This window comes from Ovis aries, chromosome 9, assembly GCF_016772045.2.
Source record: "Ovis aries strain OAR_USU_Benz2616 breed Rambouillet chromosome 9, ARS-UI_Ramb_v3.0, whole genome shotgun sequence".
Lineage (NCBI taxonomy): Eukaryota > Metazoa > Chordata > Mammalia > Artiodactyla > Bovidae > Ovis > Ovis aries.
The window spans coordinates 72,352,700-72,362,818 of NC_056062.1; the positions used below are offsets into that span (position 1 = coordinate 72,352,700).

Sequence of the window (10,119 nt, forward strand, 5' to 3'; positions counted from 1 at the left end):
TAAAGCTATGGGGTTTTATTTGGTAAAAAACCAGTTGGTAAAACCATTGGCAAAGTAATGTCTCGTCTTTTTAATAAGCTGTCTAGGTTGTCATAGCTTTTCTTCCAAGGAGCAAGCATCTTTTAATTTCATGGCTGTAATCACCATCTGCAGTGATTTTGGAGCCCCCCAAAATAAAGTCTCTCACTGTTTCCATGGTTTCCCCATCTATTTGCCATGAAATTTTGGGGCTTATGGGAGTATAAAGAAGCACTTGAGGCCCAAGTTGAGACACTGAGAGAATGAAAGAAAGAAAGTAAAGGCAAGATTGCTAAAATGAGAGCTGAGGGATGATAATGGGCCAAGAAATGGCTACAGGAATGTAAGCAAGAGTCCCTAAAACTTATCAGGGAGAGGGAATAGACAGAAGAGCAGAGTCAGATAAGGTACACCGAGGCTCCCAACAGTTCTTCTGAGACTAGATTGTGAATGTGGAGGCTCCAGTCAGCATCTGATGAGTGAAGCTGAAGTACCATCTAGGCATTAAGTGAAATATTCTTATCAGCTACCAGTGGTATGTCTTGTCTTGTACTCTGGCAGACCCTGACATAGAAGAAATTCTCTGGGTGAATGTGTAGCTTCCTTAAGCATTTGGATATAAAATCTGGGAGGATACAGGGGACAGAGGACCAGCTATAAACCCACACATCCGTGTCCTCTTGCATTTTATTGAGTTGCTTTACAGGGAAGCACAAACATTGTGAGAAGGGAAAAGTCTACTATGAGGAGGAGAAACTCACATTGCTTTTCGTTTCATGGTTTTCTAGGTAAGTAATTATGTAAGACCACTGAGAGGGGGAAATGGCACTTAATCATATGTATTAAATATACTGTATTCAGGGATTTTTTTTTTAATGGCTTGGCCAGGTAAAGGCTACAGGATTTAGAGATGTTAACCTATGCTTGAAGCTTTAATAGCTAGGCCAACTTGAGAGCAATCTTATCGTTAACACAACTTGGAACTACAAGTCTGAATCCAGAAATCTCTGAAAAATAATATTTATCATTACCACAGGTCTTTTAATGAGAGAGGGCTAGTGATTAAGCAATTTTCTCTCAGCTTCAACCCATCTTCTGTAGTTGGCTTTGTGATGCTGGAGCTGATACTCTGTAAATTTCATTTCTCCTTTGCCATCTGGCTCTCTGTTAAGTTTGGCCAAAAGTTGGGCTTTAGGGGGAAGCTAAAATATAGGAAAGGGAAGAAAGAGTTTTATTATTTATTTGCTATTCCTGTCAGTGTCACCCCATCAATGTCTCTTCTCCCTATTTTAGAAACGGTTTGTTCCAGCTCTCAGATTCTTCTACCATTCTCAGAATCAACCTCATTGATTCTAAGATGTGAGCACAAGCTAAGTAGCACTCATCCCTCAGAGGTGTGGGTTTGGGCTATGGTTAGATTTCTGGGGCCCCTCCTTTAGAGTTGCAGCTTCTGATAATTGCAACCACCTCTCTATAGAATGGGCAAAGCTGGGGTTAGTAGCTGCTTCCTGTAGTTACCATCTCTGTGTTGTTTTGTGTTTCCATTCTGTATGGCCAGTCTTCCAATACTAACCAACGTGCATGACATGCATGCTAAGTCGCTTCAGTCGTGTCCAATTCTTTGCGACCACATGGACTGTAGCCCACCAGGCTCCTTTGTCCATGGGATACTAACCAATACTTAACTTCTAATAAGTTAACCTCCAATTCATTAACCAACTTCTTATATTAAATTATCTTTGATTAAAAAAAACAATTATGTGGTTTCCATTTTAGTAATTGAATTCTGACTGATTTAGAGAAGTAAAGATCTTCTGCAGTGAATTATATAAAAATCTTTTTAAAATTCCAAGTCTACCTCTTTCCAAATAATTCTTCTTTTTCCAGTTGTTAAATATCAGCCCACTCACTGCCAGCCAGCTGTCCTAGCTCATGTTCCACATCTGAAAGCTGTCATCCTGTTACCAATTCCCCGTACTCACATATGCATTTCAAAAACATGACTATATGACTCCCTCCCTTGTGAAAACCACACACAAGGTGTTGTGTATCTGTCCTTCTGAATGTTTATCCCTCCCTTTCTTAAAAATCAGCCTCTAAGGAATTCTCATGGAAAAGGAAAATTGTCACCTTGTTAAATCTTCTGCTTCATTAAATCTTTATGCTTTTTCCATAAAGAAAAGCATAATATATACCTGTGTCAACAGAGGTATTTTCTTCCTATCTGTGCTCTTATTTTTCCTTCTCATTGGACAAATAGGATCCTCTTCAAGTGCTTTTTCATTCAATCTGATCCATTAGCAGCCCTCTTAGTAAATGTATGAAAAAATACATAAACATTAGGATTTAGTCTTTGTCTCCATAATTCTGTGCTTCCTTGTTACTAAATAAGCCTCTATTTTTCCCTTGCCTTATTGAGATGTTAATATTACTAGATATATTAATTATAATCTGTAATGCTATACCAGAGGTATCTAGAACTTACTCATAGCTAGAAATTCCACCATTTCATCAACATCTCCCCATTTCCCCCATCCCCAGTCCCTGGCAACCAATATTCTACTCTTAGTTTCTGTGAGTTTAGTGCTTTTTAGGTTCCATATATAAATGAGAACATGTATTTCTCTGTGTCTGACTTATTTCATTTAGCATAATGACCTTCTGGGCCATGTCACAAAAGGCAGGATTTCCTTCTATTTATGGATGAATTATGATATAAATATTCTGCATTTTCTTTACCCATTCACCTGTTAATGTATACTTAGGTTATTTACATAACTAGGCTATTATGAATAAAGCTACAGTACACATGAGTTGCAGATATCTCTTCAAGATAGTGCTTTCATTTACTTTGGAGTTATACCCAGGAGTGAAATTGTTGGATAATATATTAGTTGTATTTTCAATTTTTTGAGGACACTCCATACTATTTTCCATAATGGTTCACCAATTTACATTCCCATCAACAGTGCATATGGATTCCCTTTTCTTCACATCTTTACCAACTCTTGTTATCACTTGTCTTTTTGATGATAGCCATTCTAACGGGTGATAACTCATTATGATTTGGATTTACAGTTTCCTGATAATTAGTAATGTTAAGAATCTTTTTATGTACCTGTTGGCCATTTGTGTATAGTCTTTGGAAGAATGTTTATCCAAATCTTCTGCCCATTTTTTAATTGGATTTTCTTCTTGCTGTTGAATTAAATTTGTCATATATTTTCAATATTACCCCTTATCAGACAGGTGGTATGCAAATATTTTCTGTAGGTTGCCATCTATAGGTTGCCTTTTCATTTTGTTTATTGTTTCCATTTATTGTTTCATTTTGTTTATTGGTCAGAAGCTTTTTAGTTTCTTGAAGTCCTATTTATTTATTTTGCTTTTGCTATTTGTACTTTTGTGGTCATATTTTAAAAACTGTTGCCAACAGGTATCAGAGAATATTGCTCTATGTTTTCTTTTAGTAGTTTTACGGCTTTGTATTGTACATTTATGGAGAAGGCAATGGCAACCCACTCCATTACTCTTGCCTGGAAAATCCCATGGACGGAGGAGCCTGGTAGGCTGCAGTCCATGGGGTCACTAAGAATCGGACATTACTGAGCGACTTCACTTTCACTTTTCACTTTCATGCATTGGAGAAGGAAATGGCAACCCACTCCAGTGTTCTTGCCTGGAGAATCCCAGGGACGGGGGAGCCTGGTGGGCTGCCGTCTATGGGGTCGCACAGAGTTGGACACGACTGAAGCGACTTAGCAGCAGCATTGTACATTTAAGCCTCTAATCCATTTTCAGTTGAATTTTGTGTATGGTGTGATATAGGGGTCCAATTTTATTCTTTCACATGTGATTTTCCAGTTTCCTGAACACTGTTTATTGACTAGACTAGCTTCTCCTCATGGAGTATTCTTGGCTTCCTTGGGGAATATTAATTGACCTTGCTGTACTTAGTTGCTCAGTTGTGTCTGACTCTTTGTGAACCCATGAACTGTAGCCTGACAGGCTCCACTGTCCATGGGATTTTTCAGGCAAGAATACTGGAGTGGATTGCCATATCCCTTTCTGGGGTATTTTCCTGACCCAGGGATCAAGCCCATGGCTCCTGTGTCTCCTGCACTGCAGGAGAATTCCTGACCTGCTGAGCCACTGGGGAAGCCGTTAGTTGACCCTCTGTGAGGCTGATTTCTGGGCTTCCGAGTCTCTCCATTGAAATATGTGTTTGTTTTTATGTCTGTATCATACAGTTTTGATCACTATGTTGTTGTTGTTTCAGTTCCGTTCAGTCGCTCAGTCATGTCTGACTCTTTGCAACCCTGTGGACTGCAGCACATCAGGCCTCCCTGTCCATCACCAACACCCAACCAAAGCTTGGTCAAACTCATGTCCATTGAGTCAGTGATACCATCCAATTACCTCATCCTCTGTCCTCCCCTTCTCCTCCCACCTTCAATCTTTCCCAGCATCAGGGTCTTTTCAAATGAGTCAGTTCTTCGCATCAGGTGGCCAAAGTATTGGAGTTTCAGCTTCAGCATTAGTCCTTCCAATGAATATTCAGGACTGATTTCCTTTAGGATGGACTGCTTGGATCTCCTCACAGTCCAAGGGACTCTCAAGAGTCTTCTCCAACACCACAGTTCAAAAGCATCAATTCTTCAGTGTTCAGCTTTCTTTACAGTCCACCTCTCACATCCATACATGACCACTGGAAAAACCATAGCCTTGTCTAGACGGACCTTTGTTAGCAAAGTAATGTGTCTGCTTTTTAATATGCTGTCTAGGTTGGCCATAGCTTTTCTTCTATGGAGCAAACCTCTCTTAATTTTATGGCTACAGTCACCATCTGCAGTGATTTTGGAGCCCAGTAAAATTAAGTATAAACAGTATGAAAAGGCAAAATGATATGACCTTGAAAGATGAACTCCCCAGGTCAGTAGGTGCTGAATATGCTATTGGAGAAGAGTGGAGAAATAATACCAGAAAGAATGAAAAGGCAGAGCCAAAGCAAAAACAGCACCCCATTGTGGACGTGACTGGTGATGGAAGTAAAGTCTGATACTGTAAAGAACAATATTGCATAGGAACCGTAGGAATGTTCAGTCCATGAATCAAAGTAAATTGAAAGTGGTCAAACAGGAGATGCAAAGAGTGAACGTCAACATTTTAGGAATCAGTGAACTAAAATGGACTAGAATGGGTGAATTTAACTCAGATGACAATTATATCTACTACTGTGGGCAAGAATGCCCACAGTAGAAGAAATGGAGTGGCCATCATAGTCAACAAAAGAGTCTGAAATGGAGTACTTGGATGCAGTCTCAAAAATGACGGAATGATCTCTGTTTCCAAGGCAAACCATTCAGTATCACAGTAATCCAAGTCTATGCCTCAACCAGTAATGCTAAAGAAGCTGAAGTTGAATGGTTCTATGAAGACCTACATGACCTTCTAGAACTAATACCCCCAAAAGATTCCAGGGAACTGGAATGCAAAAGTAGGAAGTCAAGAGATACCTGGAGTAACAGGCAAATTTGCTCTTGGAGTACAAAATGTTATTGTTTAGTCACTAAGTTTTGTCTGACTCTTTTGCAACCCCATGTACTGTTGCCCGCCAGGCTTCTCTGTCCATGGGATTTTCTAGCTTTGTAAAATAGTTAAAAGTCAGTACCTGTGACTCATCCAGCTTTGTTCTTTCCTCACAGGATTGCATTGGGTATTTAGAGTCTTTTGAGGTTGCATATGAATTTTAGAATGACTTTTTCTGTTTCAGTTAAAAAAAATGCCCTTGCAATCTTGATAGGGATTATATTGCATCCATAGATGGTTTTGGTTGGTATGGACAGTTTAACATTTTAATTTTTCCAATTCATGAACATAGAATACCTTTCCATTTATTTGTCTCTTCTTCAAAATCTTGCATCAATGTCATAACTTTCAGCGTATAGGTCTTTTCACCTCTTTGTTCAAATTTACTCCTAGTAATTTATTGTTTCTGATACTATTATAAACGAGATTGTTTTATTTCTTTTTCATAGAATTAATTGGTACTGTATACAACTCTACTGATTTTTGTAGACTTGCAACTTTCCCATATTTATTGATTAGCTATAACCTTTTTGTTGTTGTTATTGGAGTTTTTAGTATTTTCTATATAATGTCATCAGTACACAAAGTTATATTACTTCTTTCTGATTTGCATAACTTTCATTTTTTTTAACCTGCCTTATTACTCTGGCTAGGACTTTAGTACCATACTAAACAAGAGTGGTGAGAATGGACACCCGTCTTATTTCTGTTCTTAGAGGAAAAACTTTCATCCTTATACTGTTAAGTATGATATTAACTGTGGGCTTCTCATATATGACTTTTATTATATTAAGTACATAACTTCTATACCAACTTTTTTGAGAGCTTTTATTACAAATGGATATTGAATACTTTCAGATCTTTTTCTGCATCTATTGAGATCATCATAACTTTTGTCTTCCATTCTATTAAAGTGGTATATCAAATTTAATGATTTTTTTTTGTATGTTATACCATCCTTGAATGCCAAGGATAAAACCAAGTTGCTCATGGTATGTGATCCTTTTAATATTTCTGTTTAACTAAATTTGCTAATATACAGGTGACAGTTTTGTGTTTATATTCATCAGGGATATTAGTCTGTAGTTTTCTTGTGCCTTTATATGGCTTTAGTGTCATGGTAATGTTCATTTTGTAAAAATTTGGGAGTGTTCACGCTTCTTCATTTTTTTTAATAGTTTGAGAAGGATTGCATTATTTTTCTGTAATGTTTGGTATAATTCATCAGTGAAACCATCTGGTTCTGGACAATTTTTTTCTTGGAAAGTTTTTTCTTCAAATTATTACTGATTTATTACCCTTATTTATTATTGAACTGTCTAGATTAGCTATGATAAAAAAATCTACAAATAAAAAAGTTGAGAAGATGTGGAGAAAAGAGAATCCTCACACACTGTTTGTAGGAATGTAAATCAGTTCAGCCACTATGAAAATAGTAAGGAGGTTTCTTCAAAAACTGAAAATAGAACTACTATATGATCCAGTATTTTCACTTGGGTAAACTTCTGGGAAAAACAAAAGCTCTAATTCAAAAAGATTCATGTACCCCAAGTTTAATAGCCTCAGTAATTATGATAGCTAAGACATGGAAACAATCATGGCATATTAGCTAGTCCTGAAAAAGAATAAAAGACTGCCATTTGCAGCAATGTAAATGGACCTAGATAATATTATGTTCAGTGAAATAAATCAGAGAAAGAAAAATATCTATGACATCCATTTTATAATGGAATGTAAAAAAAAAAACAAATTAAAATATATACAAAACAAAACGACTCACAGATATTAAAAAAGAAATTGTGATTACCAAAAGGGAAAGGGAAGGTAGGAGAGACAAATTAGATGTATGTTGTTGACAAATTACTATATATAAAATAGATAAGCAACAAGGGTATACTCTAAAACACAGGGAATTTTACCCATTATCTTTTAATAACCTATAATGAAGTATAATCTATAAAAACTGAATCATTATGCTGTACACAAGAAACTAACATAACATTGTAAACCAACTATACTTCAGTTATGAAAGAAAAGGCTTATTCCTCATGGATCAGTTTTGCTTTCTGCATACTTCTAGGAATTTATCTGTTTCTTCTAGGTTATCCAATTTGTAGTTCATAGTGGTCCTTTAAAGTCCTTTATTTCTGTGATGTCTTATAAAGTTTCTTTTTTCATTTCAGGTTTTATTTATTTGAAATTTTTTTTAAATATAGCTAAAGTTTTGTGAATTTGTCTATCTTTTGAAATGAGTTCTTCAATCTTTCTTCCTAATTTTGTTAGTCCAGCTGCTTTGGGGTTTTTGAATACATGGTAAAGTGGCCAGTCCTCTAGTTATTAATTCACTGATTTACATTTTTTTCTATAAAAGCAATTTCTTGATCAGAAACTATGCTGAGTGGAATACTATATTAATGGTTAAGGCTATCATCATGTCCATAGATGAGATGATGCTGGCAAAAATTTTGTTTGTTGAAAAGTCAAATCTGTCTTTACAGTAAAGGTCTATCACTCCTATCTAATGAGGAGTGATTTCTGCAAACTTTATGATAGACAGAGCCCAGTGCAGCTGATCGGCCACCACTGGCCAGGTAGTCTACTATTGAATAACATCTTACTGGCGATTTAACGTTGGCCTGATATTGGTAAACTGGGTACTTACTTAATGTCATTGTTAGCTAATCATTGGTGAAAGGAAGCCCATGTTTTGGGGCACAAAATAATATCCATTCTATTACCATGGTTCTTTTTCCTGGGCCTGGTATGTTATCACTGCAGTAACTGGTGAGAAAGACTGACTGATGTATGTAGAGTGTTCCACAGTGAGCTTTCACATGGGATAGAATCTCCTCGTTCTGAGTCTGCTTTAGGAAATCTAATCACAAAATTTCCCCCTACAGAGGGGCCTCTATTTTAAAAGTTTCTACTTAATTTTTTTTTAGCTTTATAAAAGTCAATCCCACAATCACAATGGTAAGCAACTTATATACACTTACGACCATTCTGTACCCATATAATCATTCTGTTTTTTCACTTTCAGTACCATATTCAGTGAATTACCTGAAGTATTCAACATTTTGTTATAAAATTGGCTTTATCTCACCCACAGGTTAATGTAAGTTTTCTGAGAACATTTGATGCTTTCAAATTGTGGTACTGGAGAAGACTCTTGAGACTCCCTTGGACTGCAAGAAGATCAAACCAGTAAATCCTAAACGAAATCAACCCTGAATATTCATTGAAAGGACTGATGCTGAAGTTGAAGCTCCAATATTTTTGCCACCTGATGTGAAGAACTGACTCACTGGAAAAGGCCCTGATGCTGGGAAAGACTGAAGGCAAAAGGAGAAAAGGGTGATAGAGGAGGAGATGGTTAGATAACATCACCGACTCTAAGGATATGAATTTGAGCAAGCTCAGGGAGATAGTAAAGGACAGGGAAGTCAGGTGTACTGCCGTCCATGGTGTCACAAAGAGTCAGATACGACTTAGCAACTGAACAACAACAAGAGGCTAAATTATGATATTCAGTTGGGGCTTTCTTGGTGGCTCAGATGATAAAGAATCTGCCTGCAATGCAGGAGACCTGGGTTCTATCCCTGGGTTGGGAAGATCCCATGGCAAAGGGAATGGCTACCTATTCCAGTATTCTTGCCCAGAAAATTCCATGGAGAGAGGAGCCTGGAGGGCTACAGTCCATGGGGTTGCACAGAGTTGGACACAACTGAAGCGACTTAGCATGCATGCACGATGGAACAGCAGTTATGTATTGCAAGGAAATGTACCACTATGTGAATAAAATATTTGCAACCTGAATTCAAACTCAAGTATTGCTTTATGCAAAGGTTAAATTGGCAAATGATAAAGAATACCATTGCCTAAATTCAAAGTTAAAAGCAATAGTGAAAGATATGAACATGATCAAATAATGGTCACAAATGTCCATCCCATCAATCCATTGTTCATTGATGTGGGCAGTTACGGAAGTACTGTTTTTCCATATTGAAAACTGCTTATGAGTACAAATTCGAGCACAAGTAAAAAATATAAACATTTCATCGAGTCTATTCTATTCTATTCTAGCAAAATAATTTTCATTATTTCAAGTAGCTTAAAGCCTCAACCTATTATTACCTGATATTACAAAATATGATTTCTAAAGTTGAAGATACTAAAATTTTATTAGAAGGCTACCTTACCCTGTCATTTAAAGTGAGCGTGAACACACTCAAGCTACATCACATGGTAAACGTGTAATGACAGGTTGATTCCGGAAGGAGAAGTAGCAGTGTTCATATAATCTCCTCAAATCCCATTATCCACAGTCATCCTTAGGCATTTAGGTATACCATGACAGAAAATACCATGTCATGGTTTCCAGGACCACAAAATGACAATGGTCTATGCATTTTAAGCCACAGGGGGGCCAGGGACTATTTGGGAACCTATGTGTTGGGGCTTAAGATATTTGGGGACTAATCAAGGAAAATATACAATCATGGGGTGACCGTA

General features: G+C 37.1%; 1 long non-coding RNA gene across 2 annotated transcripts in view; it reads left to right on the top strand.

The window, feature by feature from the left end:
- LOC114116388 (uncharacterized) overlaps nucleotides 1–9,423 on the top strand; it is a 65,155-nt gene extending 55,732 nt beyond the window's left edge. For both annotated transcript variants that reach the window (XR_009595079.1, XR_009595078.1), the window contains one exon: nucleotides 8,717–9,423. This is a non-coding gene — a long non-coding RNA (uncharacterized LOC114116388). The remainder of the gene's footprint in view (nucleotides 1–8,716) is intronic.
- The last annotated feature ends 696 nt before the right edge of the window (nucleotides 9,424–10,119 follow it).